At 44.3% G+C, this 12,357-nt stretch overlaps 1 pseudogene; it reads left to right on the forward strand.

The window, feature by feature from the left end:
- The window catches only part of LOC102857395, a 4,593-nt pseudogene extending 2,122 nt beyond the window's left edge, over positions 1–2,471 (forward strand).
- Positions 2,472–12,357: the final 9,886 nt, after the last annotated feature.

Genomic DNA, 12,357 nt, shown 5'->3' on the forward strand with positions numbered 1-12,357 from the left:
CATTGCAAAAGAAGAAGGTGCCTAATGTCAGGACTAGATGGAGGGGTCACAATAAAAAATTATTTTCCAGTAAAAAAAAAAATCATAGGAGCTCTAGGGACACATCCCAGGGCTTTGCTGGATGCTCTGTTAAAATCAAGCTATACCACCTCAGGCATCAAACTATGTTCTGTGATACACACGATTCAAACACAAAGAAAAGTATTCTTCCCAAAGTCGGGTCAACCAGTGCTTGTGATCTTACAGATTATTTTTCTTATGAGCAGTTTAAATTGGAATGGGATATGGGAAAATGTTCTACAGTCCCCACATAAGCAGCTGGAGATCTGGTGTCACTTTGCTCTTGTTTATACTTCTCCCCTGTGATTCTTAAATATGAGAATGATGTTCCAGTCCTCTACCATCTTATCTTTCGCTTACTAGTCAGTATGAGGAGCCTGCTGTAAATCTTCTCCTATGAGGACAGTGGTTTCTAAACTTGATTGTGAATCCGGATGGACATGGGAACTTTAGAAAGTACTGTTACCTAGTTTTGCCCCTTAAACAAATCTCCAAGGACTCTGGTGTGTGCTTTGGGCATCAGTGGGAGCTCTAAACACTCCTCAATGATTTTAACACACCACAAAGTTCGAGCATCACTCTCCTTAAATGGCTTGCAGCATTAGTACTGAAGTGATGAGTAAGCCACTCCTTCATAAATCACATCCTGAAATTGAAATATAAGGTGTTCAAAGTCATACTCGAAAGCTCGGAACAGAAGCAGCTCCTGAGTGTCTCGTTCGGCACCCCCCTTCCCCTGACCCCCGGCCCAGCGGCGCCTGCCCCCTCCACCACCACTCCGCCTCTTCCTTCCCTCCATCCCTTCCTCCTCTCCCTTCTTCCTTCCTCCTTCCCCTCCTCGTTGCCGCCACCCTGGACCGCCGGCCAGGGGAACGCGCTCGGGGCAGCAGCCAGAAAGCATAACTCCGACTGTAGAACTAAATGCTCTGTGCATGAAACTTGGAAAAAACCAATGTACAAGCCTGTTGACCCTTACTCTCGGACGCAGTCCACCTACAGCTACAACATGCGAGGAGGTGCTTATCCCCAGAGGTACTTTTATCCATTTTGAGTTCCACCTTTCCTTTATCAAGTTGAACTTTCTGTGGGAGGACAGCAGTTTAATGGAAAAGGAAGGACAAGACAGGCTGCAAAGCATGATGCTGTTTCTAAAGCATTGAGGATTCTGCAGAATGAGCCCCTACCGGAGAGGCTGGAGGTAAATGGAAGAGAATCGGAAGAAGAAAATCTCAATAAATCGGAAATAAGTCAAGTGTTTGAGATTGCACTTAAAAGGAACTTGCCTGTGAATTTTGAGGTCGCCCGTGAGAGTGGCCCGCCTCACATGAAGAGTTTTGTGACCAAGGTGTCAGTTGGGGAATTCATAGGGGAAGGTGAGGGGAAGAGCAAGAAGCTTTCGAAGAAGAACACTGCGATTGCTGTCCTTGAGGATTTGAAAAAGCTCCCGCCTCTGCCCACAGTTGAACGTGTGAAGCCCAGAATCAAAAAGAAAACCAAGTCCATAGTCAAGCCTCACACAAGCCCAGACTACGGCCAGGGGATGAATCCAATCGGCAGACTGGCCCCGATCCAGCAGGAGAAGAAGGAGAAGGAGTACACACTCCTCACGGAGAGGGGCCTTCCACACCGCAGGGAGTTTGTGATGCAGGTGAAGGTCAGAAACCACACGGCTGAAGGATCCGGCACCAATAAAAAGGTGGCCAAATGGAACACAGCCGAGAACATGCTGGAAATCCTTGGTTTCAAAGTCCCACAGGCTCAGCCCACCAAGCCAGCCCTCAAGTCAGAGGAGAAGACACCTGTGAAGAAACCGGGAGACGGAAATAAAGTGACCTTTTTTGAGCCTGGCTCTGTGGACGAAAATGGAGCTGGTAATAAGGAAGACGAGTTCAGGATGCCTTATCTCAGCCACCAGCAGCTGCCTACTGCGATTCTTCCCATGGTGCCCAAGGTGGCCCAGGCCGTGGGTGTCAGCCAAGGACACCACACCAAAGATCTCTCCAGAGTAGCTCTGAATCCTGCCAAGGCCACAGTCACAGCCATGATTGCCCGGGAATTGTTGTATGGAGGCAATTTGCCCACTGCCGAGACCATTTTAAAGAAAACATCTCTTCAGGCCACACACCCCATGGTCCTCTCACGAGGCCCTCCGAGCAGCTGGACTATCACTCCAGAGTCCAGGGATTCCAGGTTGAATACAAAGACTTCCCAAAGAACAACAAGAATGAGTTGTATCTCTAATCAATTGTTGCCCCCAGCTGCCTCTGATCAGTCACGGCATTGGAAAGGATGTAGAGTCCTGTCATGATATGGCTGCACTGAATGTCCTGAAGTTGCTGTTGGAGCTGGACCAGCAGAGCGCAGAGCTGTCAAGGACAGGAAACGGGCCACTGTCCATGTGTGGGAGGTGATGAACCTTAACTGTCCATGAACCAATATTAAATCCTGACATCCATACTGAAAATACTGAGACTGCTTTGAAAAATTGCAATTTGTGATACCTCCAGTGCGCTGAAACACAGTGATTGACAAACTGGACGCAGCAGTGGTGAGGGACGGGAACCAGGAGGCAGCGTGGACAACACGGTTTGTTGTGATGGGGCCAGAGGAGAGGAAGTGCTCCTTCCCCACTGGGCAGCCAGGCAGGGGGTCCTGGCCTCCTTCCTATGCCCCCCTCCTGGGGCTGTGAAGCCATGCCCAGTGTACTCCAGAGCTTGGTTTTATTTTGATGGCTTTGGGCTGTGAAAGGAGGAACCACACAGAAAGCACCCCCTTCTCCAACTGGCTAAACGACTCAAACACTGTGGGAAAAACACTGGACCCAGAGCTGTAAACACCAGAGAAAACCAGCTGCTTCCCGCACAGTCTCCCCTTCCCAGTGTGCAGAGGCCACCGCCCACCTCAGGCCCACCGAAACCACTGCTTTCTCTCCCAGCAGCAAGACGCATTCTTAGTTTGATTATTTTTGTCTCAATTAAAATGACACTATATACAATTTTTATTGGAAAGTTTCTCAATTGAATATAGTTACATAGCACAGTTTAGAAATTTGTCTGAGACTAATTTTATCAGTAACCTAACCCACAAAGATCATATCCATCTGTATGTGGTATCAGTTTGTATTTTATTGAACGAACAGACCCAGGACCATTGCAGTGAGCAGATTGTTATGTCCTCTGGTTCCGCTGACACAGTCCTGGCCTTTCCAGAAACCCTTGATACGATGTCTCTCCCTGTTGTATAAATTGGAGGTTTTTGGAATTTTAAACTTTAAATAATGATTTGGTCCCTTTTAATTTTTATTTTGGTCAATGAAATGGCTTAGACAAGTGAACTTTGATCTTTGTTTTAAAGATTATGAAACCAATTGTGTGCATATATCTACAAGGCTTTTCAGGACCCATAGTTCTCACTACACTACAGGAGACGCTCCCAGGTAGTCCACAGACAACTGCAGGTTGATTTTCCTTGAGTGCTTTATACTGTCAACTACATCTCTATGGAGGGCTGAGAAGAATGACCTGTGTTTCTGTAGAAAACTGTTGCTTTGCTGTTGTGATTGTGCACAGATGTGCAGGAAGGGCTGCAGATGCACACAGGCCAGATACACACAGGAGTCTTGCAAATTAAGTACCGCTTTGATTTCCTGTTTACGCTGGAAATTTTTTTTTCTCCCCATGGAATGTAAGTAAAAGTTAGCGTTTGTCACCAAAAAATGGTAATACTCGCAACAGACTTCTGAGGCAACATCTTAATAACAAGCAGTTTGGGTTATGTTTTGTTCAGTTTTACTATATGCATTTCAAAAATTATACTATTTTTCTAATTTTTTTTAATGACAACATCTTATTGGCTTTTTTGTTGATCATTCTGTACATCATAATTTTAAAATAATCTCTAAGTTATGTACAGTCTTACTACTATAGAAAGGAAAGGTGTGGTATCTCGGAAGCAGCAGCAGCCCCTACCTGAAGGATTGTATAGGCACAGGGAGAACACACTGAGGTGGTCCTGTGAGGCGCTGGGGATGGATCACTGACCGTCACTGCATGGAGGGATTGGAGACCTCAGAGGGAGAAGTTAGAGCCGTGAGAAGAGACTGAAGGTCAGGCTATAGTAGGTTCAAGAGTGATGTGTGGAAACTTGTGCTGGTAAAGACAGACAACCCAACTAAGACGATTTGTTGTAAATGAAAACCAGTTGCTACCATGTCAACTCAGTACTGCTCGTTTGCCACAGCAGAACTGTGCTCCATAGGTTTCCCAAGAGCTGATTCTTCAGAAGTAGACCAATAGGGTTTTTTTCTTCCAATGCATCTCTATGGAGGTTTGAGCCACTAATTCTTTCAATCAATAGTTAGAACTTTATCATTTGCAACACCTAGTGACTCTTCTTAAGGCAGCTCTGATGCCTTAGTTGTAAGGAGATATGTTCCTATTGCAAAGCTGTGGTTTGTAAGGAGTTGTGCTCCCATCCAGCTGCTCCCGAAGAGAATGATGGGCAATCTCCTCCCATGTTATTTACCATCTCTGAAAACCAGCTGGAGAGTCAGCTATGGGTCGGATCCTACTTGACAGTACAAAACAACAATTGCTCTTGTAAATGAAAGGGTGTGTGGGAAGGTTGTAATATGAGCTCTCCAAGACAGACAGGTAGGGGGTTCCACTCCCTTATTCCCAGGAACAGTACCTTAGTGTGTCACAGGACACATTCCCAGGCAGTAAGCTGGAATGTGGATCTAAAAAAGAACTTCTTTCTCTCCGCTCCTGCTCATATTCATTCTCTCTCTCTCTCTCCTCTCTCTCTCTCCCTCTCTCCCTCTCTCTCCTCTCTCTCCTCTCTCTCTCCTCTCTCTGTCTCTCTCTCTTACACACATACACACACACACATACATACCCTGTAGGGCCATCAAATCCATGACCTTGGCTCCATTAGCACAGGGTTCTAACGAACTAACTATATTGTCCCAGACAAGATACTTGCTCACTGTGCTGTAGAGACATTAGCCAATTCTTTAAGCATCCTCGACTGTGACTCCTTGGGGGCTTCAGAGCTGAGTGTAGCCAATTTGTTAAAGTCATCTTTGGATGGATTCTGCCCACGTCCCCTGGCTTCCTGCCCTCTCAGTCCAGGTGCCTCCTGCTGCAGTGGGGAGGGCAAGGCTGCCCTTTCAAGGATGGTGGAGATTAAGAACTCAAAAGAGTCAACCTATTAAAAAGAGTCCGCTTTTGCAGGGCCATCTGATAAGTTTTCCTTCGTCTGATGAAAGGGAAAGATTTTCTTTTATTCTTCTTTTGCACACAATATATTAAAAGAACACACAGTGAAATCCCATTACACAACTTCTCAGCCTTATACAGATTTAGATAAGTCAAAGTCCAAAATATATTCTCTGAACTATAATGATTTCCAGGGAGAAAAATGGCAGGTAAGCTGTCTTGTGCCATTGTTCACCTTCCAAACAAGATTATAAACTCTACACGGGAAGGCCTGCCATTTACCTCACTGTAGCCGTTTTCTTCATTCATTCATTCATCCAGCCACCGATCTATTCATTTAACAAAAATGTAGTGAGTATGTTGCTATGAGGCTGAGTGGGTTTCAGAGAAACTTCCAGACTAAGATGGACTGGGAGGAAAATGCTGGGAATACATGTGCAAATATCAATCAATGGAAACTGTCTGATGTAGGCTGCAAACAGCCATTTTATTCTCTTGTCACTGGATCGATCTGAGTGGGTCTCACTCAACAGCATCTAACAACACTGCTGAGCACCTCCTCTGTGCCAAGTGCTGTTGCAGGTGCTGAGAAACAGACAAAACATGGAAACAAAGCCCCTGCAAGCACATCCTAGAGGAGGAGAGAGGCAAATCAATGACCATCAGGGAAGCAATTCAGCAAACCTGGTTCACAGTAAGGAACAAGCTAAGAAAAGTTCTGAAGTGTGTCTAGGGAGAGAAAGCCAGGGGAAAGGCTCTGGGGTGGTAAGAAGCTGCCATGGTTGAAAGCCAGTCAGTAGTCAGAGTGGACAGTGAGGAGGAGAATGGAAACTGATGAAGTCTAAGAACTAGGCAGGGATGCCAGGCGGGGGAGGCTCCCGCTGGAGCCTGAGTTTTATCCTGAGTAACAGGAAGCCAGTGGAGATTCAAAAGTAGAATTATATCATCTGGTTTGCATACCTGAACACACTCTCTGGCTGCTGGGTAGGAAGGGTGGATAAGGATAAGAATATGAGCATAGACACAAGAGGGGGACTGAAGGGCTTGTCCGAGAAAGAAAAAGCAAGCAAGTGGAGAAGGTAAATGACCAGGGAATGAGAACTGATCAGGACTGTCTGTGAGACTGGGCTGAGAGCTGAGACTTGCTGGTAGGGTAAATGCGGAGTGTGGGGGGTAATTAGGGAGTAGAGGCTAACTCAGAGTCCTAGATTTTTAGCTGATTCACTGAGTAAATCGTGATGCCAGGTACTGAGATGGGAAGAGGGGGACTAGGAGAATATATAGGAAGAAGGAGGGGGAAATCCACTTAGGTGTAGCAAATCTGAATATTTTAATCTACAGCTAAGCAATGCCGAGCTGGAGAAGCACATTTGAGGATCAGCAATTAAAAAAATAGCTGTGAGATGTGTTCATCGAGAGCACGAGTAGAAGCAGAAAAGGGATGTGGGTCGTGGATTGAGCTCTGAGCATTCTAATATCTACAGAGGAGGCAGAATGAGGAGCAACAACAGCTGGGCAGACAGGAGGGAACCCAGTGTGATGCTAGGGAAGTCAAATGAAGGACCACTGACCATTGTCACACTGGCAAATGCATATGAGGACTGCTAAATGTTTCTGGAAGAAGGAACGGTTGCAAATTGCATAAGACCTTTGCTTCTGTTCACCTTCCTTCCCAAATCCTTCCCTACTTCATTCCCTCTTGCTTGCCTGGTGGTGGTAGAGCAGTTCTTTATTCTCTCTATACTGTTCTCGGCACTGTTAAATCCCTAGAGATAGGTTTAAGTAAAAAGCAGGCAGATTGATACATTTCCAAGATCAAAAAAATCATAACTTATGTCATTTTGCATAATTTTTCACATACCTGAAAATGCCATTTTAGGGATCAATACATAGAGACAAAGGAAATCAGTATCTGGGGTTATACTGAAATTTGATGGATGTGAAAATAATGAAAAGTACAAAAAGAAATTAAAAAGCAAGGTTGAGACACTTTAAAAGCTTTACAGTGTAAGAACGCATCAGAAAGGAGTTTGTTTGAGTGAGAGTTGGCAAAGAAAGAGTATTTCCAGGGTCACATCTATACTGCACTAAGATGATTATTCTTGGAAGACTACAGATTTCTTCCAATAGATCTGGACAGAGCACTACATTGCAAGTAAAGCAAATTTTAAAAGTTGTTTCATGACATACAAAGTTTACACAGCTGGACTTTACACAAAAAATATTTAAGACTTTTTCATCTCATTCAATGCTGTTTACTCCATTTCCACTTCACTCTGTGGCTCCTGAGTCAGAAGCAGACTTACCCACGTTGAGCAACCTGCAGCCTCCAGCCCAGTGAAGGTTATGCTGGGCGCCCGTCCTTCCACAGGCTGCACACTTCATAAAGGTGCTCTCCACTGAAAGGTCCCATCTTTTGTGTTTTATTTCAAGGGGACACAAGCAGTTTGCGCTTGGCTTTTAATTACAAGTAGAGTAGTTCAGATCCATCTCTCCCATTGCTGTTGAGTCAAAACTGACTCACAACTGACACTCCACTGGGCTCCTGAAGCTATAATTCACACATGAGACAGGCTTTCCACCTTTCTCCCAAAGAGCCCCTGATAAACTAGAACAACAAAGAGTTAAGCCTTTGGGTTAGCAGGGCAGCTGCTTATAGACAACAGCAAGAGGGCTCCCAAATCTACTTAGCGATGCTAAAAAGAAAGGACCGGCAATCTATTTGTATAAAGATTATATCCAAGAACACTCTATGGAGCTCAGTTCTATCCTGTTTCACAGGTAACAAGAAGTTGGAATCAAACACCAAGATTTTATTTTTGCTTTCAAGGAACAATATAGTTCTTAAGCAAGCCAGCTAGGCCTTCTCCAGTGCTCTGGGGAAACTCCTGTCTGAACAGTCATTCAGCCACTCAAGTCCCACCCCTGCCATTTCCTCATTGTTGTGTGCCATTAAGTCATAGTAACCCCATTTGACAGACTACAGCTGCCCCACGTTGACAGCCCAGGAGACGCTATGGGAGCTTAACTCTGTCACATAAGGTCACTACCAGTCAAAATCTATACAAACGTCACACAGTAGCAACAACAACAATCCTTTCAGAATCAAATCATGGGGTTGGGTGGGTTTTGGGGTTTTGGGGGGGGTGTTGGGGTGTTTTGTTTCATTTTGTTTTTCCTGTAGAGTCAGTGGCTTGGATTAAACCACTGACCTTTCTGTTAGCAGTAGAATATATTGAACTGCTGGTTATCACATGACCAGCATTCCTTAGATAAAGTGAAGTGATACTCAGTTTGGGATGAGTTTTTATTAGCACCGTGTTGCTAACACTTTCTTTGGTTCTGTAGTAACTACAATCCCAAAGGCATGCAGTTCAAATCCACCAGCTGCTCCACATAAGGATGGACAATCTCCTGTAGAGCAATATTTACTGCCTTTGAAAACCCCTGCTGAAGGGTCAGGTATGAGTTGGTTCTGATTCAACAGCACACAATAGTACAGTAACTTAAATAGTTACTTGTGCTGGCATTTCTCAGGCAAAAAAGAAAGTTTACTTATAAGAAATACCCTCACACCACTGCCTCTCTGATACTATACCAGCAACCGAGCGACAGTTTTGTGCATGTCAGACTAAAACGTCCCAGGATTTTCACTGGCTGCTTTAGATCACCAGTCATTTCTTCTGAGGTGCCTCTGCTTGGACTCAAATGTCCAACTTCTCAGTTAGTTGATAAGCAAACCCAAGGGCTCCCTCTGGTGTCATAATTAACTCACGGCTATCGAGCCAATTCTGATTGTATGGTGACTCCAGGATTCTGAGGCTGTAACGTCAACTAGTGGGAGACTTTCCATCCTCCTGCAGAGTTATTGGGGATTTGAAATTCTGAATAAATGAAGCCTTTCATTTTTTCACAAAAAACTAAGGACTACTCCACCAGAGCTCATTTCTGATGATAGAAAACACGGCTATTTCTGGTACTTTCTTTTTGGTATTACTTTCTGGTAATGTAGAGTATTCACTATCTTCATATTTAGATGACAATATTGAGAGCCTTCAAAATTTGGGAATTCCTGATGGCCTAGTCCATAGGGAGCTGGGCTGTCCCTCTCTGGAGGTCTGAATCCACCCGTGGCAACTCCTCCTGTGCAATTAACAGACTTGAAAAGTCTGATCAATCGGTATGAGTCAGTTCCAATTTGATATCACTGTGGCTTGAGGTCCAAAATCATGTTATGAATTTCAACACTGAACCCAAAGGAATGCAAGGCCATCAGAGAATTTTGTTAAATGGAAGAATTTCTTTTCAGTCCCTAAAACTGAGAGAAAGAGTTAGTGATGCAATGGTTAAGGGCTTGGCTGCTAATTAAACTAGCAGCAGTTCAAACTCACCAGCTGCTCCACAAGAGAAGGATGTGACAGTACAGTTCCCTGCAGATCACGGGGCAATTCCACTCTGTCCTCTATGCTGTCATCTGTTTTCAATGTGGATTGAGGCTCAACATCAAGAAGACAAAGATTCTCACCACTGGGTCAATTGGCAGCACCAAGGTAGATGGAGAAGAGATTGAGGCTAATAATTAGAGCTTGTTCAGCTCCACAATCAACACTCTTAACACCAGCAGTGAGGAAATCAAAAGATGAATTGCACTGGGAAAATCTGCTGTCATGGATCTCTCCAGAGTGCTGAAAAGCAATGATATCAGTATAGAGACTAAGATGCACCTGATCCAGATCATGGTCTTTGCAATTATTTGCTATGCATCAGAGAGCTGGACAATGACTAAGGATGACAGAAGAAGAATTGATGCCTTTGAGAGTGGTTCTGGAGAAGAGTCTTAAACATACCATGGACTTCCAAGAAAACAAATAGGTCTGTCTTGGAGAAGGTGAAACCAAGTTTCTCCTTAGAGGCTAGGATTTTTGATGCTCCCTCACATACTTTGGGCACATGGCCAAGAGGGACCAGTCCTTGGAGAAGGACAAGCTCAGAAGGGTGGAAAGTCAGCACAGGAGAGGGAAAGCCCGGACAAGATGGATTGATATGGTAACTATGGCAGTAGGGATTGGTGTGTTAGAATTAGTGAGTCTGGCTCAGGCCAGGGCAGGCTTCAGAGCTGCTGTACATAGGGTCACTGTAGGTCACAGGTGACTTGAAGGCACACAACAACAACATGAGTTGGAAATGACTTAGGATGACTGAACAGAGCAAAGTGCAGTGGAGGGGGAGAAGCGCAAGAAGCCTATCCTTCCACCAAGCTGGTCCTCACCTTTTCATTAGGATGCCCACATGCCCTCTTTCTTCCTGTCTTAAGTGTTCCCTTCCTTATGTTCCAGTCCTGCCCACCATACATCCTCTTTGTGTACCCACATACTGAAGCCCACAGTCATCTCTCTCTTCTATGAATCCTGATATACTCCTCCTCTATTCCACTCCCCAGGACAAAATGATAAACCACTTTACAGTACTGATTCCATGAAGGTGTATCTCTTAAGCTGTTGAGGGGAAAAACAAAGCATGGCTTCCTAAAGCACAAATAATATTAAAGCTTTGCTTGCAGTGCCAAGCACATGCTAAGCATCCAATCTAAGTATAGCATCTCTATACTTAGAGAAAGAGGCTGTTTTAAAGGCTAACCTTGACCTACTGATGAGAACCAACAGAGAAGCAGAGTTTAACCCAAGACGAAGAAGAAATGTTTAAGGATGATAGCTGTTCAATGCAAATGAGGTGGTAGCTGAGACATGAAGATTCCAAAGGAAGTTGAAGGACTCTAGGGTCACAGAAGGGTAAGACTGCAGATGAGTAGATTCTACAGAGAGCTCGGGTGGCAGCCCAGTGGGAGTGGTGTTGCTAAGCCAAAGGCCATGCCTCTCTGGCAGTTCAACGCCACCGGCTCCTGCGAAGGACGATGGGCGATCTCCTAGTGTACAACCTCAGAAACCCAATGAAGGATCAGCGAATAATCAGTTCTGCCTTGATGGCAACGAGAATATATTCTGTAAGAATCAAGTGATGAAAAAAAGAGGCACCATTGGCTTACACAGTCTTCTCTATCTTTGCAATGAGTAATTCTTAGTAAAATAAAATGCAACACATCTACTTCTTGTAAAGCTGTGGAGTTTTATTTCCAATCAATAAACACATTAGAAAATACATAGATGATGCCCACTTGCACTCATTACCCACACAAACTCAAAATGTACTTTGACTACAGAATTCAATTACTTTGGATTTAAGCACCAAAATGCAAGTTCATTAGAAAAGAGATTTATTGTGCCTTCTTTTGGTCGTGGCACCTCAATTAATTCTCTGGTCACTGAAGAATGAAAAACACTAACCTATAGGCTCCCCTCATCTCATATAAGATACTAGCATATATGTGAATAATTAGCACTTTGATTCTGAATTATGAAACCAACGCTTCTTCTTGTAAAGTAAATTAAAAGTAATGAGCTCTTTCAGAGATCAATACATAAGAAAAACACATTTAAAATAAAGAGATGCCACATTTACAAATCAAGTTCTGGCTTCAGCCATCAGCCTGGCTCCCAGGATAAGGTATCTGACATCTCCACAGTGGCTGAAGGCATATTAGTGATTTGCATTAGACACATGGTACATTATTTACAAATGGGAAATCATGCCCATGGCTAAACGGACTAAATGAAAATCAATCCTCCCTAACGTTCTTCTTTCCTTCCTTTCTTGCCATGTTTCCTTAGTTTTTATACCCAGAGGTTATCAAGGAGAAAGAGGAGAGAAGAGACTTTTTAAACAAGAGTGTTGAATATACCATGGACTGCCAGGAGAACAAACCGGTTCATCCTAGATAGGAGAGACCAGATTGCTTCTTGGAGGCAAGGATTCTCAAGCTTCGTCTGACATACTCTGGACATGTTGTAAGGAGGGACCAGTCCTTGGAGGGGGACATCATGTTGGGGAGAGGGGGGACAGTGCAAGAGGGGAAGACCCTCTATGAGGTAGATTGATTCAATGACTAGGGTAATGGGGGTAGGTGTGTCAGAGACAATAAGATTGGCACAGAATAGAACAGGGTTTAGGGCTGTTGTAACAA

The sequence above is a fragment of the Elephantulus edwardii genome, unplaced genomic scaffold (genome assembly GCF_000299155.1).
Source record: "Elephantulus edwardii isolate Elephantulus edwardi_28Jun2011 unplaced genomic scaffold, EleEdw1.0 scaffold00060, whole genome shotgun sequence".
Lineage (NCBI taxonomy): Eukaryota > Metazoa > Chordata > Mammalia > Macroscelidea > Macroscelididae > Elephantulus > Elephantulus edwardii.